Source organism: Perca flavescens, unplaced genomic scaffold (genome assembly GCF_004354835.1).
Source record: "Perca flavescens isolate YP-PL-M2 unplaced genomic scaffold, PFLA_1.0 EPR50_1.1_unplaced_scaf_121, whole genome shotgun sequence".
NCBI lineage: Eukaryota > Metazoa > Chordata > Actinopteri > Perciformes > Percidae > Perca > Perca flavescens.
Window position 1 is genome coordinate 5001 of NW_021166539.1, and position 8000 is coordinate 13000.

Sequence of the window (8000 nt, forward strand, 5' to 3'; positions counted from 1 at the left end):
TGTCAACACTGTCTCTGGAAGCCTCCAGTGGGTGGGGCTTCCTCCAGTGGGCGGGGCTTTCACCAGTGGGCGGGGCTTCCTCCAGTGGGCGGGGCTTCCAGAGTATGATGCTAGCATCATAGATATAGAACATGTCAACACTGTCTCTGGAAGCCTCCAGTGGGTGGGGCTTCCTCCAGTGGGCGGGGCTTTCACCAGTGGGCGGGGCTTCCTCCAGTGGGCGGGGCTTCCAGAGTATGATGCTAGCATCATAGATATAGAACATGTCAACACTGTCTCTGGAAGCCTCCAGTGGGTGGGTCTTCCTCCAGTGGGCGGGGCTTCCTCCAGTGGGCGGGGCTTCCAGAGTATGACCCTGTCTCTATGGTTACAGCAGAAGAAGCCCCCGCCCCCCCTCAGTACTCGTCGAAGCGGTACGTGTTGGGGTAGGCGTAGCGGTAGTCATAGCCGTCGGCGCGCTCCGTCTTGGTCTCGGGGGGCTGGAAGGACAGGGACTTGATGACCCCCCCCGAGTCCTCCGTGACCTTGACCTCGGTGGAGTAGGTCGGCGAGGTCGCGGCGTCCAGCAGGGACGAGCAGCCGGGGGCGGGGGGCTTCTGGGGGGCAGGGCTGGTAGGGCGAGACCCCGCCGGGGCTTCGGGCACGGCTGGTAGGAAACCTGATGGGGGGGCAGGAAACGGGTTAATGGGACAGGAACAGGAAGCTGTAAACAGAAACATATACAGGAAACAGATTTACAGAAGAAAGGCGGGACCAGCAGCACGTCAGCCAATCAGAATCAGTGACGGACGGGGGGCTGATTGTGATTGGTTTAAAGAAATGCAAAACACCCAAAGACATGGCTGTGAGAGACTGTAGTCTACCTGTCTGTCTACCTGTCAGTCTACCCGTCTGTCTGTCTACCCATCTATCTGTCCACCTGTCTGTCTACCTGTCTGTCTACCTACATGTCTGTCTACCTGTCTGTCTATCTACAGTGGGGCAAAAAAAGTATTTAGTCAGCCACCAATTGTGCAAGTTCTCCCACTTAAAAAGGTGAGAGGCCTGTAATTTTCATCATAGGTACACTTCAACTATGAGAGACAAAATTAGAAAAAAAAATCCAGAACATATCATTGTAGGATTTTTAATGAATTAATTGGTAAATTCCTCGGTAAAATAAGTATTTGGTCACCTACAAACAAGCAAGATTTCTGGCTCTCACAGACCAGTAACTTCTTATTTAAGAGGCTCTTCTGTCCTCCACTCATTACCTGTATTAATGGCACCTGTTTGAACTTGTTATCAGTATAAAAGACACCTGTCCACAACCTCAATCAGTCACACTCCAAACTCCACTATGGCCGAGACCAAAGAGGTGTCAAAGGACACCAGAAACTAAATTGTAGACCTGCACCAGGCTGGGAAGACTGAATCTGCAATAGGGAAGCAGCTTGGTGTGAAGAAATCAACTGTGGGAGCAATCATTAGAAAATGGAAGACATACAAGACCACTGATAATCTCCCTCGATCTGGGGCTCCACGCAAGATCTCACCCCATGGGGTCAAAATGATCACAAGAACGGTGAGCAAAAACCCCAGAACCACACGGGGGGACCTAGTGAATGACCCGCAGAGAGCTGGGACCAAAGTAACAAAGGCTACCATCAGTAACACACTACACTACCAGGGACTCAAATCCTGCAGTGACAGACGTGTCCCCCTGCTTAAGCCAGTACATGTCCAGGCCCGTCTGAAGTTTGCTAGAGAGCATCTGGATGATCCAGAAGAGGATTGGGAACATGTCATATGGTCAGATGAAACCAAAATAGAACTTTTTGGTAAAAACTCAACTCATCGTGTTTGGAGGAGAAAGAATGCTGAGTTGCATCCAAAGAACACCATACCTACTGTGAAGCATGGGGGTGGAAAGGGACCAGGACGACTGATCCGTGTAAAGGAAAGAATGAATGGGGCCATGTATCGTGAGATTTTGGGTGAAAACCTCCTTCCATAAGCAAGGACATTGAAGATGAAACGTGACTGGGTCTTTAAGCATGACAATGATCCCAAACACACCGCCGGGCAACGAAGGAGTGGCTTTGTAAGAAGCATTTCAAGGTCCTGGAGTGGCCTAGCCAGTTTCAGATCTCAAACCCATAGAAAATCTTTGGAGGGAGTTGAAAGTCGGTGTTGCCCAGCGACAGCCCCAAAACATCACTGCTCTAGAGGAAATCTGCATGGAGGAATGGGCCAAAATACCAGCAACATGGTGTGAAAACCTTGTGAAGACTTAAAGAAAACGTTTGACATCTGTCATTGCCAACAAAGGGTATATAACAAAGTATTGAGATGAACTTTTGTTATTGACCAAATACTTATTTTCCGCCATAATTTGCAAATAAATTCATTAAAAATCGTGATTTTCTGGATTTTTTGTTCTGATTTTGTCTCTCATAGTTGAAGTGTACCTGTGATGAAATTACAGGCCTCTCATCTCTTTAAGTGGGAGAACTTGCACAATTGGTGGCTGACTAAATACTTTTTTTGCCCCACTGTACCTGTCTGTCTATCTACCCGTCTATCTGTCTGTCTACCCATCTGTCTGTCCACCTGTCTGTCTACCTGTATGTCTGTCTCTCTACATGTCTGTCTGTCTACCCATCTGTCTGTCTACCTGTCCGTCTCTCTACCTGTCTGACTGTCTGTCTACCTGTCTGATTGTCTTTCTACCTGTCTACCTGTCCGTCTCTCTACCTGTCTGACTGTCTGTCTTCCTGTCTCTCTACCTGTCTGACTGTCTGTCTTCCTGTCTCTCTACCTGTCTGACTGTCTCTCTACCTGTCTGATTGTCTGTCTACCTGTCTAACTGTCCATCTCTATACCTGTCTGACTGTCTGTCTTCCTGTCTCTCTACCTGTCTGACTGTCTCTCTACCTGTCTGATTGTCTGTCTACCTGTCTAACTGTCCATCTCTATACCTGTCTGACTGTCTGTCTTCCTGTCTCTCTACCTGTCTGACTGTCTGTCTACCTGTCTGATTGTCTGTCTACCTGTCTACCTATCCGTCTCTCTACCTGTCTGACTGTCCGTCTTCCTGTCTCTCTACCTGTCCGACTGTCTCTCTACCTGTCTGATTGTCTGTCTACCTGTCTGTCTTCCTGTCTCTCTACCTGTCTGACTGTCTGTCTACCTGTCTGATTGTCTGTCTACCTGTCTACCTGTCCATCTCTATACCTGTCTACCCGTCCACCCTTCTGTATGTCTGTCTGTCTGTCTCTAACCTGTCTGTCTGTGTTAGTGTTTCTACCTTGGTTGTCGTGGTGATGATGGTCTGCAGCGCTGCGGGAGACCCCGGGGCGTTGCCAGGGTAACGGCAGGGGTACTCGGCGCTGTAGTAGTGGGGGGGGTCGTAGGGGGCGGAGGTCTTCAGCAGCTCCTTCCAGCCCGCCGGGGCTTCGCCTGGGGGGGTCAAGGTCCCTTGACGCCGAGGGAGGGGCCCCGAGGAAGACCCCGACGAAGAGGAGGAACCCAGGACCGGAGCCCCCCTGAAACACAAACCAGGACCACGTTTAGACAGAAGCAGAGTATGAGGGCCCTGACAGTACCTAGGTAAGGACTACTAGCCAGTCAGAAGCAGAGTATGAGGGCCCTGACAGTACCTAGGTAAGGACTACTAGCCAGTCAGAAGCAGAGTATGATTGGTTTAAACGTACCGGGGGTCACAGAACTCAGAGGTCATGGGGTAAGAAGGCGAGGGCAGGTACCCCTGGAAGTCGTAGCTGGGCCGGCCCATGTAGAGCCTAGGATTGGCTGGTTTCTGCAGGTTGGGCGGGGCCTCCCCTAGTGCATTGTGGGGGTTGTAGTAGGGCTCCGGGCTCTGGAATGCTGGGTAATGCTGCGGGAAGTTGGGCTCCATGAAGGAGAGTCTGTCTGACGGGTCGACACAGGACAGGAGGGCGGGGCCTAACGCCTGAAACAGGAAACAGGAAACGACAGATGAAGACATGAAAACGTTGTACTGTCCAGTGTTTACATACTGTAATATTTCACCGTACTGTTTTATCTACTAAACAAGCCTTAAGAACACACACACACAGACACACACAGACACACACACACACACACACACACACACACACAGACACACACACAGACACACACACACACACACACACAGACACACACTGACCTGTGTTTCGATGAGTCGTCTCTTCGGGGGGAATGGCGGCGAGCTGACTCGTCTCTTTACTGAACTTCTCCGAGCTTCAGTCTCAGACTTGGACTCCGGCCGCGGATGATCGTGGACTCCTTTAGCCTGAAAGACCCACAACACAAAACACAACGCACAACACACAACACAACACACTGTTACACTCTCTGAAAGACCCACAACACACAACACACAACACACTGTTACACTCTCTGAAAGACCCACAACACACAACGCAACACACTGTTACACTCTCTGAAAGACCCACAACACACAACACAACACAACACACTGTTACACTCTCTGAAAGACCCACAACACACAACACAAGACACAACACAACACACTGTTACACTCTCTGAAAGACCCACAAGACACAACACAACACACTGTTACACTCTCTGAAAGACCCACAACACACAACACAACACACTGTTACACTCTCTGAAAGACCCACAACACAAGACACAACACAACACACTGTTACACTCTCTGAAAGACCCACAACACACAACACAACACACTGTTACACTCTCTGAAAGACCCACAACACAACACACAACACAACACACTGTTACACTCTCTGAAAGACCCACAAGACACAACACAACACACTGTTGCACTCTCTGAAAGACCCACAACACACAACACAACACACTGTTACACTCTCTGAAAGACCCACAACACAACACAACACACTGTTACACTCTCTGAAAGACCCACAACACACAACACAACACACTGTTACACTCTCTGAAAGACCCACAACACAACACACAACACAACACACTGTTACACTCTCTGAAAGACCCACAACACACAACACAACACACTGTTACACTCTCTGAAAGACCCACAACACACAACACAACACACAACACACTGTTACACTCTCTGAAAGACCCACAACACACAACACATTGCACAACACACTGTTACACTGTCTGAAAGACCCACAACACACAACACACAACACAACACACAACACACTGTTACACTCTCTGAAAGACCCACAACACACAACACACAACACAACACAACACACTGTTACACTCTCTGAAAGACCCACAACACATGAACATGTGTTCATATGTTCTATATGGATATAACCATAGATATAGAACATGTGTTCATATGTTCTATATGGATATAACCATAGATATAGAACATGTTTTCATATGTTCTATATGGATATAACCATAGATATAGAACACGTGTTCATATGTTCTATATGGATATAACCATAGATATAGAACACGTGTTCATATGTTCTATATGGATATAACCATAGATATAGAACACGTGTTCATATGTTCTATATGGATATAACCATAGATATAGAACACGTGTTCATATGTTCTATATGGATATAACCATAGATATAGAACACGTGTTCATATGTTCTATATGGATATAACCATAGATATAGAACACGTGTTCATATGTTCTATATGGATATAACCATAGATATAGAACACGTGTTCATATGTTCTATATGGATATAACCATAGATATAGAACATGTTTTCATATGTTCTATATGGATATAACCATAGATATAGAACATGTGTTCATATGTTCTATATGGATATAACCATAGATATAGAACACGTGTTCATATGTTCTATATGGATATAACCATAGATATAGAACACGTGTTCATATGTTCTATATGGATATAACCATAGATATAGAACATGTGTTCATATGTTCTATATGGATATAACCATAGATATAGAACACGTGTTCATATGTTCTATATGGATATAACCATAGATATAGAACACGTGTTCATATGTTCTATATGGATATAACCATAGATATAGAACATGTGTTCATATGTTCTATATGGATATAACCATAGATATAGAACACGTGTTCATATGTTCTATATGGATATAACCATAGATATAGAACACGTGTTCATATGTTCTATGTGGATATAACCATAGATATAGAACACGTGTTCATATGTTCTATATGGATATAACCATAGATATAGAACATGTTTTCATACTTATTATTATGGGATGTAAACCTGTTGATTATTATGTGATGTAAATCTGTTGATTATTATGGGATGTAAACTTGTTTATTATTATGGGATGTAAACCTGTTGATTATTATGGGATGTAAACTTGTTTATTATTATGGGATGTAAACCTGTTTATTATGTGATGTAAATCTGTTGATTATTATGGGATGTAAACCTGTTGATTATTATGGGATGTAAACCTGTTGATTATTATGTGATGTAAATCTGTTTATTATTATGTGATGTAAACCTGTTTATTATGTGATGTAAATCTGTTGATTATTATGGGATGTAAACCTTTAAACCTGTTGATTATTATGGGATGTAAACCTGTTGATTATTATGGGATGTAAATCTGTTTATTATTATGGGATGTAAACCTTTAAACCTGTTGATTATTATGGGATGTAAACCTGTTGATTATTATGGGATGTAAACCTTTAAACCTGTTGATTATTATGGGATGTAAACCTGTTGATTATTATGGGATGTAAACCTGTTGATTATTATGGGATGTAAACCTTTAAACCTGTTGATTATTATGGGATGTAAATCTGTTGATTATTATGGGATGTAAACCTTTAAACCTGTTGATTATTATGGGATGTAAACCTGTTGATTATTATGTGATGTAAATCTGTTTATTATTATGGGATGTAAACCTGTTGATTATTATGTGATGTAAACCTGTTTATTATGTGATGTAAATCTGTTGATTATTATGGGATGTAAACCTGTTGATTATTATGGGATGTAAACCTTTAAACCTGTTGATTATTATGGGATGTAAACCTGTTGATTATTATGTGATGTAAATCTGTTGATTATTATGGGATGTAAACCTGTTGATTATTATGGGATGTAAACCTGTTGATTATTATGGGATATAAATCTGTTTATTATTATGGGATGTAAACCTGTTGATTATTATGGGATGTAAACTTGTTTATTATTATGGGATGTAAACCTGTTGATTATTATGGGATGTAAATCTGTTGATTATTATGGGATGTAAATCTGTTGATTATTATGGGATGTAAATCTGTTGATTATTATGGGATGTAAATCTGAAGACCTGGAAGAAGATGGACTTTCCGTCGACTCTCCAGAAGTTGGTGACGGGGTAACCGCTGTGGCCACGGCACGGCAGCAGCTCCAGAGTGCTGTTACAGCTCGGACACAGCTTCTCTGAAACACAAGGGTACAGTCAGGACACATCTGGAACACAAGGAGACAGTCAGGACACATCTGGAACACATCTGGAACACAAGGAGACAGTCAGGACACATCTGGAACACATCTGGAACACAAGGAGACAGTCAGGACACATCTGGAACACAAGGAGACAGTCAGGACACATCTGGAACACATCTGGAACACAAGGAGACAGTCAGGACACATCTGGAACACATCTGGAACACAAGGAGACAGTCAGGACACATCTGGAACACAAGGAGACAGTCAGGACACATCTGGAACACATCTGGAACACAAGGAGACAGTCAGGACACATCTGGAACACAAGGAGACAGTCAAGACACATCTGGAACACATCTGGAACACAAGGAGACAGTCAGGACACATCTGGAACACAAGGAGACAGTCAAGACACATCTGGAAACACATCTGGAACACAAGGAGACAGTCAAGACACATATGGAACACATCTGGAACACATCTGGAAGACAAGGAGACAGTCAGGACACATCTGGAACACAAGGAGACAGTCAGAACACATCTGGAACAAATCTGGAACACATCTGGAAGACAAGGA

General features: G+C 44.2%; 1 pseudogene; it reads right to left on the reverse strand.

Annotated features, from left to right (window-relative positions):
• Nucleotides 1-395: 395 nt before the first annotated feature.
• Nucleotides 396-7934, reverse strand: LOC114551514 (chorion-specific transcription factor GCMb-like; annotated as a pseudogene).
• Between the last annotated feature and the right edge of the window lie 66 nt (nucleotides 7935-8000).